This window comes from Agelaius tricolor, unplaced genomic scaffold, assembly GCF_023055355.1.
Source record: "Agelaius tricolor isolate 1412-34295 unplaced genomic scaffold, bAgeTri1.0.p SCAF_7, whole genome shotgun sequence".
In the NCBI taxonomy this organism is placed as follows: domain Eukaryota; kingdom Metazoa; phylum Chordata; class Aves; order Passeriformes; family Icteridae; genus Agelaius; species Agelaius tricolor.
In genome coordinates, this window is record NW_027269267.1 from 14,698,720 (window position 1) to 14,714,134 (window position 15,415).

The 15,415-nt window shown below is 39.3% G+C and overlaps 1 long non-coding RNA gene across 11 annotated transcripts in view; it reads left to right on the top strand.

The window, feature by feature from the left end:
* Positions 1 to 15,415, top strand: part of LOC139591619 (uncharacterized) — a 413,264-nt gene that overhangs the window by 194,707 nt on the left and 203,142 nt on the right. For 5 of the 11 annotated variants that reach the window (XR_011679702.1, XR_011679695.1, XR_011679698.1 and 2 more), the window contains one exon: positions 284 to 363. This is a non-coding gene — a long non-coding RNA (uncharacterized lncRNA). Of the gene's footprint in view, positions 1 to 283; positions 364 to 1,326; positions 4,550 to 8,584; positions 9,451 to 15,415 lie in introns of those variants that run through there. The other 6 variants (XR_011679694.1, XR_011679692.1, XR_011679697.1 and 3 more) reach the window with 2 other exon arrangements.

Here is a 15,415-nt window from a genome sequence, read left to right on the forward strand (position 1 = left end):
AAAAAAAGTCAGAGCCCATGGGAGAGCTGTAGGTCCCTGAACTAGAGATGGTTAGACAGAATAATTTATCCTCCAGGTGAGTCTCCATCTCTGACAGCATCTGTCTCATTTGTTATTTCTCTGCCTCCTACTTTATCTGGCTCACAGATGTTACCCTCCCTGCATTTTTGTGAACTTGTTAACACAGTACTAAGATCTCTTCCCTTTTCATGTCTTGTTCTGTTGAATTACTTAATCAAAACCATATATTAATCAAGCCTAATTTCTTCCTTTTGCTCCACAGATTCAGGCAGTGATTATTGCTTAAGACACCATCTCTTTGAAGAGTATATTGAACAGTAATGCAATAATGCTCAATTTCAGGTAGGTAGTCCAGATAATCTTTTAAATATTTCTATACTGTTCCTAGCTTGATTTTCTTTTCAGATTCAAAGCAAAATCATTAAAAATATCTTTTTGAATGGGGGCAAAAATAAGAACAGATATCAAATATAAGCTGACATAATCCTGTTTCATCCATTCTGAGAAATTCCTCACTTTCTGTAGAAAGTTTTTTAACTTCTTTATGGCACAGCAGAATTAAACTTAAAACTCAATCCTTCCTTGCTGTCATTGCATGGTGCAGAATATCTGCTCACTGCAGTTGTGGAGCTGGCTTCTGTAAAGGTGAAAAAAGCCATTGTTCCTCTTCATACTTCCTTGTATTGAATAAGTCCCTGGCACTGAGACAGAAATACAGAAAAGTAATGTGTGAACTTAAATTGTGCTGGTGAGGGGACCACTCTAATACAGCACTGGGTTTTTTCTTTATGATTCTTTGAGAGCTCTGTGATTTCCTTAGCTCTTCACTGCCTTACATAGACAATATTTTATCAGTGGAGTAACTGATGCAGAGCCCTTCTAGAGTTATCCTGACTTAATTTAGAAAAAAAAATAATGGCTGTAACTTTTGTTAAGGAAAAACTCAGCCTGTCCTGAAATACATTTTTCTATAGCCCTCTAAATTTATGGCAAACCTAATTCAAAGTTACCAGAACATGGCATTCTTACTTGTATTGAGTAGACTTTTTCTTTTTTTTTATGTTAAAAAATTTAGAATTACTATTTTTTTTTCCTTGGGAACTCATAATGCTAGTATTTGAAGTGGGGCACCATTTAGCTAAATGGTGACTGCAAGAATAACATTGTTTATTAGAATAAGCTGGACTGACTTAATGCTTTTACTGCCTTTTTTATCCTCATGAACTTGTAAAACCTTGCTGAAGACGAAAAATGAAACTCTTGGGAAAAGAAAAGTGGTTTTCTGTGTTGTTTTTTTCTTTCAAGGAACACGGGACACTTAAGGAAAATGCACAGGAGTTGAATGTTCTGTAAAATTTCTTAGAAAACTCTATTTATGTGGCTCCAAAAAAAGGACTCTTTGACCTGCATCACTTCCTCATGACTAAGCAACCCTGTGCCACAGAAAGCACATATGAAAGGATCTGTTCTTAGCCAGGTCCTCCTCTGCTTTTCCACTGCTCCCCTTGAAGATCTTCTTGTCTCTAAAAGTGCTAGCAAGGCTAATAAGTTCACACTTCAGCCTAGACAGAGCTCAACAGAAATCTTTGTCCAGAACAAGATGCAAAATAATTGAACCCAGGCTTCCTGGCATCTGACTAGAGAAATGGAGTATTCAGAATGTCTCAGCAAATTTAAAGTTTTTGGTCCTTCACTAACTAAACCCTTTACTTTATATGTGTTAAGTCAAAATGTAAAAAATAAAAAACCTGAACCAATCAATCACCAACAAAAAAACCCCGCCACCAAAAAGAAACTCCAACAAAAAATTCCAAACCTTTTATTTGTAGATGGTAGCATTCATATTTCTTTGAAAAATCTCTTTATAGCATCGGGCAATCCAACTTCTCTAGTTTTTGCGAGAAAAAAAGAATTGAATATTTAATATATTTAAATTTAATATAATAGAAAATTTGCCTTGTCTTGCTTCATTGTTTTTTGGTTGGCTGGTTTTGTCTTGGCCTTTCTGTGTTCATGGTATTTCCCTCCTTAATCCTCCTTAGATTTAGGATTAGAACTCAATCCCCACGCTAGGTTCAGAAGTTTGCTGAATTAATCTGTTGTTGCTTGAATCCCTGAAGTGGGTTCAATTTTATTATGGAATGCTTAGGAATTACTGAAACTTCAGTGGAGACTGTTAATGAGAAGCTGCAAGTCCAATGATTAATTAATATATTGTATTCTCTTTTACTTGGTTTTAATTCTGTACCATTGCCTGGGGGAACATATCTCTTAGGTTGTCTGGCAGCAGCCTCATTATTAACAGAAATGGGCCATAACTTCTTCAAATAAAATATTTTCATTGATCTTAAAAGAGAAATTTTAACTTTGAGCACTTTATTTAGTTTCATAGCTATCTTTTTGTCCTGTTGTTGTAACGCTGGGACCCCAAGGTCCACTCTACAAGGTCACACCACTTTGTGCTGTGCAACATTAGGATGTGCAGGTCAAATACATGTGGGTCAGGAGCTACACAGCTGTGAAACTCAAAAACAACAGCAAATATTGAAGTTTAAGTGGATGGCATTTGTCTCCAGAAGTCACTTAGAGTGAAAGTACCCAGTGCCATTTTGATTCTGGAGGGAGCATCTTTCTGAAACCTTTCATAAAAAAACCCAAACAATTCCAATATTTAACCTACAGTCACTAGAGATTAGGACCACAGACAGTTTCAGATGTGCAGATTTCAAGAAGATCTGCTTACACCCAGATCTTCTTGAAATCAAGAAGAAAAAGGATACTCAAATTAGGTCCAGTGGGTCATTTTCAAAAGGCAATCAAAATGTTCAAAATTATTTGTTGGTGTCTGATCGACAAAAATCACCAAAAGCTACCAGCTTGCGTTTTCTGGCCATGGGAATGGCTGTAGGGATGCTAACTCTACTAGCCCCAGCACCAAGAGCTACCTTCTGTCTAATTAAATCCCATTTTAGTTTCAGGAGCACAAGGATTCACTTTGTATTTTGTGAAACTATCTGGATTTAAAAAATATATAAATTAGTCAGTGTAATATGAATTTGCTTTTTTTTATTTTTAGGAAAATATTGTCTCAAGAATAAAACAATTACTGAAAAATTTGGAATACTGGATGTAACAGTTTTGAGTAATATTGTGTAACATTCAGCTGAAAGATTGTGACAAGATGCAATGATAAGTGAGATGTAAGAAGAATAGGATTTGGTAGGATAGGAAAGGGTAGGATAGAATAAACAGAACAGGTATTTCAGAGTTCCCTGAAAGAACATACTCTTCCTAAGGCTGAAATCTGTATTCACATGGGCTGATGGAATAGCAATATGTATTCTATACAACCACATTAATTCAAAAAACTGCATTTCTGAAGGGTGTGTAAATTGCTGTAGGTTATTCAGAGATTTTGGGTTATTCCCTCTATATTATCAGTTCTTAATTTTCCCCTTACTTATTTCCCCACTAATTTTTGTCTCTGATACTTCAAATTAGGTCTTTGTCTTCACTGCCACTGACATTTGGAATAATTTGTTCCCTGTTGTGTAAACTGTACTTATGGGAAAGCACCATCATTCCTCCTATAATACAGAGAAATCAAATCAAATATACCAGGATATTTTTGTATTGGATATTCTCACTAAGACATTTAAGAAAGAAAGTGAAGGCCAAGTTGAAAGATCTTTAGTGGCTTGACCCAGAAGCTTCTGGCATAGGTGCCCCACAGCACAGTGTGTGTGCCTTTGCTGAATAAACATGGGTCAGCAGTCAGAGGCATCACAGACTGGCTTTGACTCATTCCTCTTTAAACAGTTATTTCTGACTACGTTATTGCAGGTCACTCATCATAATTTGAATTTTGAATTTCTATGATCTAAAAATGATCTACAGACCTGTATGATCTACAGAATCAATGGATATTATAGACATTTTTAATAAAAGAAAAATTATATCAGTACTTGGAAAACTATGAAAATATCTGTATCCTGCACAGATCTAAGATTTATTGTTTCAACTAATGTCTGTATGAAGATAATGCACATATATGTATAATTTCTCCAATAACTTTCAAGCTGTTTTGCCGAATTTCACATGGAGATAGAGTAGATAGATACACAATTTTCTAACAGGTTTGAAGTTGAAAAGTTGACTTGGAAAAAAAAGGGGAGGGACCAGTAAGGGATGGACTAACATGAGCACATCCTCAATTGCACTAGGCAGACCACCTCTGAAATAAGTGTTTTGGCTGTTTCAGCCAAGGGAAAAGGATTGGTCAGAGCTTAGTTTGTTAGCAAATTCAGCTATAACTCATCTCTAATAAATCAGGCTTTGCTTCTTCTACTGGTCTCAGAACAGTTTGTTATATGTTTATTTTAGGGTCCTGTGTCTGTCATAAATCTGGGGCTGTTTATCAAGCAGTGACAGTGATATATTGGTATGACTATGTTGGCTCCCAGAAGTGGGACTCTAGACATGCTGAAGAGAGTTCATACTTCCTTTTTAAAAAAAAAAATAAGAAAAAGGATCACCTATCATTATATTCATCTGTGGTCAGAGTCCATGAGTGGGGTTTACTCTCGACCAGAGGGGCTCTAAAAGAGCTAATTTTTGCTGAGTGAATTTCAATTAGTATGTTTCAGTTTAATTTTTTTTTGCCCTGATGATCAACTTGAATAATATCAAATTTTTCTGAACAACATGGGACTGGACTGGATCTCCTGGGCTGACTCTAAAAGAAGCCTTTTCCTTTTAAGACTTTCTTTGTTTCAGCAGAAGTGGGAGAGCAGTTTCCAATAATAAAAGTAAAGAAATTGAAGCAGGGCAGAGAAGGGTGAGGTACCTGGTCGGCAGAGAAGGGTGAGGTGCCTGGTCAGGAAGGAGAAAATAAAAGACCTAGAAAGTGGTGAGAGAGGGAGTGGCTGAGACCTGAGGATGTTGAACATCCTGCACCCAGAGGACCAGAGGACAAGGGCATACATTTGTTTCTCTGATGCCAGAAAACACTTGCAAAGGCCACTATCCAACCATATTTCTTGGTTCACACAGGATGGAGACACAGGCTTACCTTTTAGCCAGAGTGATTTTATATCAAGGTGGGTCTGTAGGACACTGCTTCAATTCTGTGTGCCCTGATGCTGATTTTTGAAGAAATCCTGAATTTTGGATTTGAATAGCTGACTTTGTACACCTAACCTTATTGTCTTATCATAATATGTGTGAATTCATAGAGATATAAAATTAAAGGAAAAATGCCAAAACCCAAAGCCTAAGTATAAACAATGCAGCTGAAATGAACCCCAGACTAAGAGAGAGACAGGGTTGTTGCTACCTCCTCGTCTCCTTCTTCTCTACCCACAGCCACATAAAATGTGAGCTTTTCCTAAACTGGTACAGAAACTGGTACAGAATTCCTTTGCTGGCAAGGCTAATGGAGAATGGAAACTCAAGGGCAGCTTTTTTTTTTTCCTGCACCTGCTGTGTAAATAGACCAACAGCTTAAATGTGGTCAAAGAAAGGCTTTTCATCCACCATGGTGACTTATTAAACTGTGAAATGTGGGACTGGATAAAAGGAGGAGCAGAAATGGTTATGAATGCTGCTTATATTTTGATAGTGATGCTCTCAAGTAAGGCTGGGACACGGAGGTTTTGAGCTCTATGGTGAGAAAACTTGGACTGAAACAATTTTACATCTCCTTCTCCAGAACCCTTTACATCCTTGTCTGTGATAACACACGCTCTCTGATCTCCGTTTGAGCTATAAACCCACAGATTGCTAAAGCCATCTTTTTTTCCCTTTTGACCTGATTATGACACTTCCAGCTTTGAAACATTATTTATGCTGTCTTCTCCTCTCCATTCTTTTCTTCTCTGTGCCATCTCCTTCAAAGACCCACACAATTCTTTTTCCTTATTTAATCCTTCTGACATGCTTCCAAATGCCCTTAGTCCTTTGCAAGTGCTTCCCAATCTTTTCTGACAGCTTAGATGAGAGTTGGCTCATATAGTTACAATTATTTGCAAAATTTTTCATAGTGTTTGGAGATCAGAACTGGCTGAGCAGAGAAAATGTCTTTCATCGCATAATCTCTTATGGAAGATTTTTCTAAAGCTTCCCATGAACCTCTTTGGTTCACAGCAAGGAAAATATGGAAACGAAATGGGAACATTATTGTGGAAAGGCAGCCTGTTGGAGAGAGATGGAGTCCTGAAATCTACACAAACATTGCCTTTGACTGGAATGTGTCCTTTGAGGTTTGTTTATCATTGGCAAAAAGTCTGTTTTAAACAACCAAATGCCAAAATTACCATCCCACACTTACCTGGATCTCATGCTGACCATCTAGGGGAAAATTTTCTTCTAATGTGAAAACAAAGCATGGTTGATAAAGATGATGCTTGAGAGAAAGAATTTGGTCAGATACCAAGTAAAGCTGGGATAGCTGTTTCTTCCAGAAACTCCTTCCTTTCAAGCCATTAGGTGCACTGTGGATGCAGTAGTGTTATAGCTTCCAATATAATGGAGAATTAAAAAAAATCAAAAAGAGGGAGAAAAGTTTTTTGAACAGGAATTGAAGTTTGTCTGTGCATCACCACAGCCTTTCCTCTTTCTCCTGGCCAAACATGAAATGCAGGGCTTTAAGGGACCAGTTTCAAAGACACATATCTGGTGAGGTAGAAGGTGTGTCTGCACCCCAGCGTTTTCACGCCAGATCACATCACACCTGATTGAGTCCCTTCTTGACTCTGCAGGGAGGACAAATGTTTATGGAATTACAGCAAGCTGAGCTCCCCAGACACACATACCCTCAAAGTGTGCCTGCTTCTATAAAGTAGGAAAGGTTTGATTCATAGGAATAGCACTAGACTTTAAGGCACACTTTATTTCATTGATGAACTTTGAGGTGTCTCCTGCAGTAACAGTTTTGTAAACTGTAATCGTTAACATCGCTTATTCAGGATTTACAGGAGTGACTAACGTTGCCTATTTTTTCAGGCTGCTACAGGGATAAATAACTGATGTTGAAGAAGCAAATCAGGATCTCTGTGGGAAAAAAAATAAAAAAAAAGAATTGTGTGTGGGTTTTGGAACCAGCAAATCATTTTTCTGAGGTGCCTGTAAAAGTACATGGTGTTATGTGACTGTTTTTATAAAAGAGGGAAGGGTGATGTGTGGGCTCCATTACATAATATTATTGCAGAACTTGAATGGTGAAGGGGCACAATTAAAAAGGGCTATCATGGAAATCAATTTGCAAAATTAAAGTGTTTGTTCAAAACCTCCTCCCTAACAGGATTAACAGCCAAGGAAATTAAAATTATGTAAGAGGAATAGCTGAAGAGATAATCCAGGATGATCCAAAGGATTTTGCAGATATCTCTGCAATGTTAACAATCTTGTCATTAAATCTAGCAATTTAATGAGCTACATTCTTCATTGGTACAAGTACAGTTCCATGTACACCCTTAATGCATTTTTTATTTTGACACAGATCTAAGCCCGATACACTTATTTTAGAGTATCATGTTGGGCATCAGTACACGTATATTTAGCAGTGCACTCCTGTTGGAGGCAGTACATCTGTGATGATTAAAAAGCCCAGGATGTGGTTCATGAGCCATTACTTTCAGGGATGTCTGAAACAAGTGCTTGAAATCCTGCTTCGTACCCACAGTCAGTGATGTATAGCCCCAGCTTGTATCTGCAGTTTCATCTGTCTCTTGCTGTTTGGTGCTGTCAGCTGTTTTGACACATTCCACTTTTATTGGCTGAAAAATAATGTAATAGTAAATAAGAATAGAATGAGGCAGTTGCCTTCACCAGAAAAACACTTTAGGAAAGGTGCTGTGATTTCCTTGTGCCTCTTAAATTGTGCCTCTTGGATTTGCATGAATATCCTGGTGAAGCTACATGAATGTTTGCACAAATGCAGTGAAGACAATTTGGGACCATCTGCATCTCACAGGTCACACCAGGAGCAGCATGTGACAAGGGCTGACTCTTGGCTAGTTTCTTATGTGCTCTGTTACTGTGAGTCTGCTGCAGTAGGAAGGTGTTACAAAAGTCAAAGAGTGATTGCTGCCCTTCCCTCTCCTGCCTTTTGCTCTCTTTTGATTCTTTACTGCTCCTGGAGCTTTCTTGAAGCAAATTGAGTGCTGCCCTTAACAACTCTCCTTGAAGTTTGTTGCTCCAATCAATCTCTTCTTCCTGTGAATAATCCCAACTTTCTTTCCTAAATTATTAATTTTTCCTTCACTTTGGGCTTCCCTTGCTTCAGCCAGCTCTCTTTGCAACACAGCACGTCTCTTCCTCTGAATGTGAAGTGTGCAGATCAAGTCAGTGTTTTATAATGTCCTAATTACTGTACTCACAGGTTACTGGGTTATAGCAGTATGCCAGAGGGTCAGTGAACCTTTTAAGTTAAATGAGGAGATGTATCTTCATGGGACCTAATTAGAAGGTGAAGTTATTAAAGACAGAAGGGAAAAAAGCCAGTAAGAAAGTCAGATAACTTCAAAAGCTGTCAAAATAAGTTGTCTCTTGGGCTCCTTTTTAGGACTAGCTGGGCTTTGCCAAGAGCTGCAGTGTGAGGATCTTTGTGAGAGCCTGACGATGAGGGCTGGAAGCTCCCTGGGGAAGCCAAGGATCTGCACCTGCACATCCTTGTGTCACATCCCAACAGGAGAGACAGGAGGAGCCAGAGGAACAGCAAGGAGGAATGGCTGCTTGCATGGTGTTGGGAGGCTCAGCAGAGGATGGGGAGGCAGTAGAAGAAGTTTCCTGATGTTTGCTGCTTTAATGCCACCCCAAAACCATGTGCCAGGGAAGGGGAGTCTACTGGAAGCAGAGACAACTTCCAGGGCAAATAAATCAGGAAAGCTCCCATTGGAGAGCACAGAGACTGTTGGACCATAGATTTTCACTGATGCCGTACAGAATGGGATCCCCACATTTTTATGGAGACATTCTGTTGGATTTTGAAGTATTATTCTGAAGCACTGGGAAAAAATAACTGCTCCAAGACCCAGTATTTCTGAATCATTCAATTAGAGTGTTGCTTTTAAGAATTGTACATGGAATGAAAATAGATGTTGTCTCTCCCCACACAGCCTTGGGCTGGTGAGTTTGGAATGGTGTTTGTTGACACCACTGAATTGTATTTGAAAAAGAAATTGCACTGCACTGATTTCCTTCATTATTAGTGATTCAATATTAAGAACAGTAATCTGGTATTCTTATTATTCTGTGTTCATGTTCCTCCCAGGAGTTTATGTAAGTAAGTCCCCATTTATATATGTAGAAACCTACTGAATTCTGTGTAAACTAAGTATTGAGATGTATTTTTTTTCCACAAATGCAACTTGCTTGAAAGGGCAAGACTCTGGATTTGACTTTCACACATAAATATCATTCCCCACTTTATATGTGTTCATTTTATCCTCAGATTCTTTCACCCTTTCATCAGCAGTGTGAAGTTAGATCCTCTCTGGACCCTAAACAGAGACAAGGTTCTGGTCAGTATGTAAAATATACCTACTTCTCAGTGTTTGGGTGCTTGCTAAGCACAAATACAATCTTTTACATTTATTAAATTATTTGCATAAGAAATTGTTTTCTGTGGTTTTTGTTGTCTGTTTAGATTTGGGCTTTTTTGTAGATAGAATGAGAATTAATAAAACTTCTGTGATTTAATTGTCATCACTCTTTGGCCCAAGAACGTATTCTTTTTGTGACATTAATCTCTGACAGGAATTCTCACCTGTTGTATCTTCATGGGCCAGGCATAATAAAAGGATTCTCCAGGCAGGTTCATGGCACTGTCTGTCAGGCTGGGTAAGCAATATTATTCCTGCTTTCCCAAGTACAAGAGTGTTCTACCTTGATGCTTGGGAAGTGTGGGCTCCTTGCTGAGTTGGGTCACCCGTGGAAAAAAGAGCAACCCAAGGCTGTGAGAATGTCAGATGGACCTCCAGCCTTCAGAACATCACAGAACCATCTGGGCTGGAGGGCACCTTAAAGATCATGTAGCTCCAACCCCCTCTGCCATCTGCAGGGACACTTTCCTCAAGGCCAGGTTGCTCAGAGCTGCCTCCAACCTGTCCTGGAGCACTGCCAGGGATGGGACAGCACTCTGGGTGCTCGAGGACATACAGGAAAGCTTTGCAGTCCATAGGCACTATCACTCCCATAAATTTGGGCATTGCTGCTAGAGGTGGCTCATCCCAAGTGGCCTCCTGGCAGCAGCATTTTGTTGACTCCTGTTGGCAAGCAAGGAGTGCAGAGAGGAGCATGCCAGCTGAATTTCCTTGTTACTTTGGTGTGCCTTAGGGTATTGCTTTGAAAAAGCAATTTCCTACCTGAACTGAGGAGCAGTTTTGAGCTTACAGTGAACAGAAGTCAAATTACAAAGGTCAATATTAAAAGTAAGAGTTTTGCTTATAATGTGGATGAAATATTCAGAATCATGCAAAGAAATATTTGGGCAGCCAAATTTGCCTGATAGATCTGGAGTTATCTTAGGTGAATGACGCTGCCTTAAAGTAGGCGATGACAGGGCTGTGCAAATAGATGCTCAGGCACTGTGGTTTTTCCTTGTGGGTTTGTGTGGTTTGGGTTTTGTTGTTGTTGCTTTGTTTTATTTTGGTTTTTGTCGTGAAGGAGTAGGAGAGATTTCAGCAAGTATTTCATTCCGATGAAATAGAATTCAGATTTCAGATCCTGTGTATGACTGAACTTTTTCTAATGGAGCTGAAGCACTTCAGCTCACCTGCAGAGATGGCATCATCCAGCAGAACAGCAAACAGAGCAGGTGGGAATGACTATTTACAGAAAATTAAGATAAATCTAGATCTATAAGATTTGTCTTTCTGCAAGATGTTTGAGATACCCACATTTTTTGAGAAAGCGTGAGGAAGTGGTAAGGTGAATATGAGGATGACTGAGGAAATTATGCCAGCCTTCCCAGGAAATGGGGGTGGTCCCTGTGGATGTCACATGTGTGCTTCAGTGTCCTTGAAGCAGCCTGTCATCATGGATGCAATCAATTCCTATTCAGGAGATGCAAAAACACTTCTGTAAATCTAAAAGAAAGAAGTTGAACTTATTTTATAATTATAATGGATACATAAATGTTGTAAAAAAGCAATTGCTTTTTGTGTGTGGAAGTGACCTATGGAAGCCAAATAGTCAGCTGAAGAGTAGAGTCAGAAGAAACACAGCATTCCTTCCTAAAACAGTTCTCAGTAGATTTGATTAAATATATTTTTATAATGCTGAAATATAAGTTACAAGCTATATATACTATACTATAAACCTGGCACAGTTGAGATGTCTGTGCTGTTTCACATCTTTTTCCTTTGCTTTTGCTAGACTTTTACCAGTCTTCTGCACAATAAAACTTTTACACAGTTCACAAGGCTATACTTATCACCCATTCTCTGCTAAAGCAAAGGACTTATTCTCACTGGAGTTTTTTTTCAGTTGTTGGTGTAGCTTCACCAAATTTGTTGCTTGTATTAGGTTTGTAAAAAGATTAAGACCTGAACTTCCATTTATTGGAAGTTATTCCATGTGGAATAATGGAATTATTATTCCATTTATGTGTAACAGTTTCTGTATCTTCAGTGAAGTTTAAAAATTCCTTGAAGCACTGAATGTGGCCACTAAGATGAAAAATGTGCTCTTTTTGAAGTTATTTGGTCCATTAATTTCTGTGGACCTTCAGTCACAGCCCAAACACAGACTTGATTCCTTAGAAGCTTGTCCCTTTAAGCTGTCAGTGTTCCTGTTGTCTGTGCCAATATTCTTGGGGCACACAATTCCCCATACATTAATAACCAAATTTTCTTAATAAAGCAGGGCCAGCACAATCATGGTTCTGTGGGCAGAGGAGAGGGAAGACTGCTTAGCAAGCAGTGAATGCCAGGTCACAGCTGCTCTGAGCTCATTGAAAAGCCCCGTTAGGTGAATACTGAATGCTTGGCCCTGGTGAAATGGGGGTGTCTCACTGCAGTGTCTGAGCAGACCCCAGGGCAAGCTGCCTGCATGGGGCAGGGTTACTGCCACAGCTTTTTCAGGAGGAAAGCAAGATAAGAATGGAGTTGTCCTTTAGCACAAATGACTTGTCCTGAGAAAATTTGCAGGCCAGCTGGGAATTTTCAAGGGCCAGTCTGCTGTTTCAGTGGCAAGATCAGGAATATTCCAGTTGTCCAGTCAGAGGAATGAAATGGAGTGTTGGGATCTCTAGCTTGTCAGAGTGACCCCGAGAAGAGTTCGAAAGTCTCTTTTCCCAGTTCAGTGCTTGAAGAAGGAGTCAGGGCTCTTCATTTCTTCGTCTCAAGGTTGTTTCTTGTATCTTATTTATAAATTCTTTCTCCTGTCCTGCTGAGGTCCGCTCAGCAAGACAATCCAGGCACTCTGCCTCCCCTGGGGCGGTGTTATATTTTATACTAAAAACTACGTGTACAATGTTTACAATTACTTTCCAATACCTATCACCTATGTTAGACAGTGAGCTTCTACTCTAAACCAGTCTGTAAGTGCCAACATCACAGCAGAAGATGGAGGCCATGAAGAAGAAGGAGAAAGGCTGGACATGCCCAGATCCCTCCATCTTGCCCCCCTGAATCCCCATTCTAAAAAACCCCAAAATCTACTTTTTCACCTTGTGATAAATTCACTATCATTCTACTTAATTAGTCATGGCTTACAGATCTTCATCTAAGGTTGGTAACTTGTTCCATGGGTCATAATCAAAACCACAGGCATTTTGGGCTCTGGGCCGGGGTCTCTGAGACCTCTGGCAGGGGTCTTGGCTGCTCAGGACAGCCAGAGAGATGTCCTGGATCCTGACAATGGAGGTCCTATCAAACCTTGATAACTAATATAAAACTTCCAGAGTAATTCTAAGCAAAATCTCTTAATTCTGTGCCAAAAGTCCACTTCTCTGAATTGCAGAGAAGTTTCTGTCTTTAAGTCAAATGACCCTAAAAATGTGTGGGCTGATGGTCTGAAATCAAAATCAATTCCACTGGTTAATTATCAGTTAATCACTTAATGTTCTTTTAAAAATGCACTAATGAAGTTGCTCTCCTTAGAAATATAAGGATATTGCAAGACTGGGATTTCCAAAGTGCCAGATCGTTCCATCCCCTTAGTCAAATGAGGAGCTCCTTTAAGTTCCCTTGCTAAGGTTACTGAAGACACTTCACTGAAATGTGCCCTCTGTTCCAAACTAGAGACAAATTAGTGCCAAATGATGTGCTTTCTCTGAGCTTAGCTGATGCATAATATTTTAAAATATCATTTTGAAGAAACTCTAATTGTCAAAACAATTATTTTTTTCATAAACATAATCTTCACATTTCTTGTGGTACTTTATTTTCAGGCAATGCATGCTATTTAAATGCACAAGAGGAAATTAAATGCCTGTGATTTAGTAAAATGTTCACTTAAGGAACCAGTAGTTTTCGTATTAGCATTTTCTAGCAATTAGAATGTTTCTGGGTTTCAATTAAGGCAGTATATGCTTGTTCCATACACCTGGATTTTCTCAATTTTAATGCCCCTTGTTCTCTCTTTTGAGATAAACTCAATACTTGGGTAATTCCAATTTTCTTCTTTCTTTCTTTCTTTCTTTCTTTCTTTCTTTCTTTCTTTCTTTCTTTCTTTCTTTCTTTCTTTCTTTCTTTCTTTCTTTCTTTCTTTCCTTCCTTCCTTCCTTCCTTCCTTCCTTCCTTCCTTCCTTCCTTCCTTCCTTCCTTCCTTCCTTCCTTCCTTCCTTCCTTCCTTCCTTCCTTCCCTCCCTCCCTCCCTCCCTCCCTCCCTCCCTTCCTTCCTTCCTTCCTTCCTTCCTTCCTTCCTTCCTTCCTTCCTTCCTTCCTTCCTTCCTTCCACCACTTCCTTCCACCACTTCCTTCCACCACTTCCTTCCTTCCGCCACTTCCGCCACTTCCGCCACTTCCGCCACTTCCTTCCTTCCGCCACTTCCTTCCTTCCTTCCTTTTGGCATCACTTCCCTAGACTCCAGCCAAGAGGAAATCACTGCTATGCTATAACATGCAGGATTAGGACATTCCTTAGAAAGCCTAGCTTGGCAGGTGTCAGACAAGGAGAAAGGAAATAAATTATAAAAGAGAAAATTAGAAGAAAAAGATTATTTTCTTCTCTTTGGAAATTATATGTTTCTGTGTTCTGTTTTGTTTGGGCAAGAATATCAAACATGACAAATTCTGATGACATTAAAATTATCTGGATTTGGAAAATTTCCTCCTTCTGTCTGCAGTGGAGGTGGTCTCATGAATCCCTTTGTAGCCTCAGCTCCCTGGAGCCCCTGTGTGCACTCAGGCCTCTCCTGGAATCACAGCTCCTCAGGCTGTGTCTGCAGGGGTGTTCACTGCTGGGCAACAGCACCCACGGGAGTCCCGAGGGATTGCTGTTCCCATAAATTGGGTCAAAGCTTTACTAGCAGATTGGCTAATGTCATCTGCTCTGAGTCTGTAGGTTGGACTTTTTCCTGGCAGAAAATTCTGCCTTATCTTTATTGCCTCCAGAAGCAAACAGGAAAACAATATTTTTTTGAGCAATCTTCAAATTTTGTTGTGAATAAGCATAGTTGCCAAAACCAATTTGCTTTATTTATCACTACCAGAGCAAAAGCAAGGCTGAAACACAGAATTAAGTGGCTTGGCCATGATCACATTAAAGCCAAGAGGGCAACAATTGAATCCACATAACTTGAAGGCCTTGCCTACACGAACTCTCAGCTGGGTCTAAAAAGTTGGAGTTCATCTGATGTCACCTCTAGCAAGATGCACGGAAAATGATTTTGTAATTGTACTACTAATTGTTCCTACTTTGTCTTGACAGGGTAAAAAAACCTCAAAAACCAGAAACCTGAATAAAACACAAAACCACTTTATTCTTTCCTCTTTTTCTTCATTTTCCTTGCCTCTTCCTTTTCCTTTAATTTTCCATTTCTTTTGTTCATTTCAGATGCAGGAAGCCTGTGGAGTATTTACAGTCTATTTATTAGCAAAAGTTATCCCCCATCTCACTAATATATTCAGTGAAGGCAAGTTTGCATCATTTCTGCCAAGGGATTTTATATTAGACAGAGGATAATGTTGAACTTTATAGATGTTGGTGATCATTTCCAGTGGGAATTTACTACATTGGCTTGATTTTGTGTTTCTGAGACTTTCATTACAGCTGTGCCAGGCTGTATATGGCAGTTCTGGAAAAGGAAAAGGCTCAGTGGGGATTTCAGTGTTCCCAGACTAATGGTTTTTGTTAACAAAAAATAAAAGCAAAGACAGCAATCAGGGATTTAGTTTGGAGAGCTGCAAGGAGTCTAACAGGGAATACCCACAGTGGGGATGATTTGAGC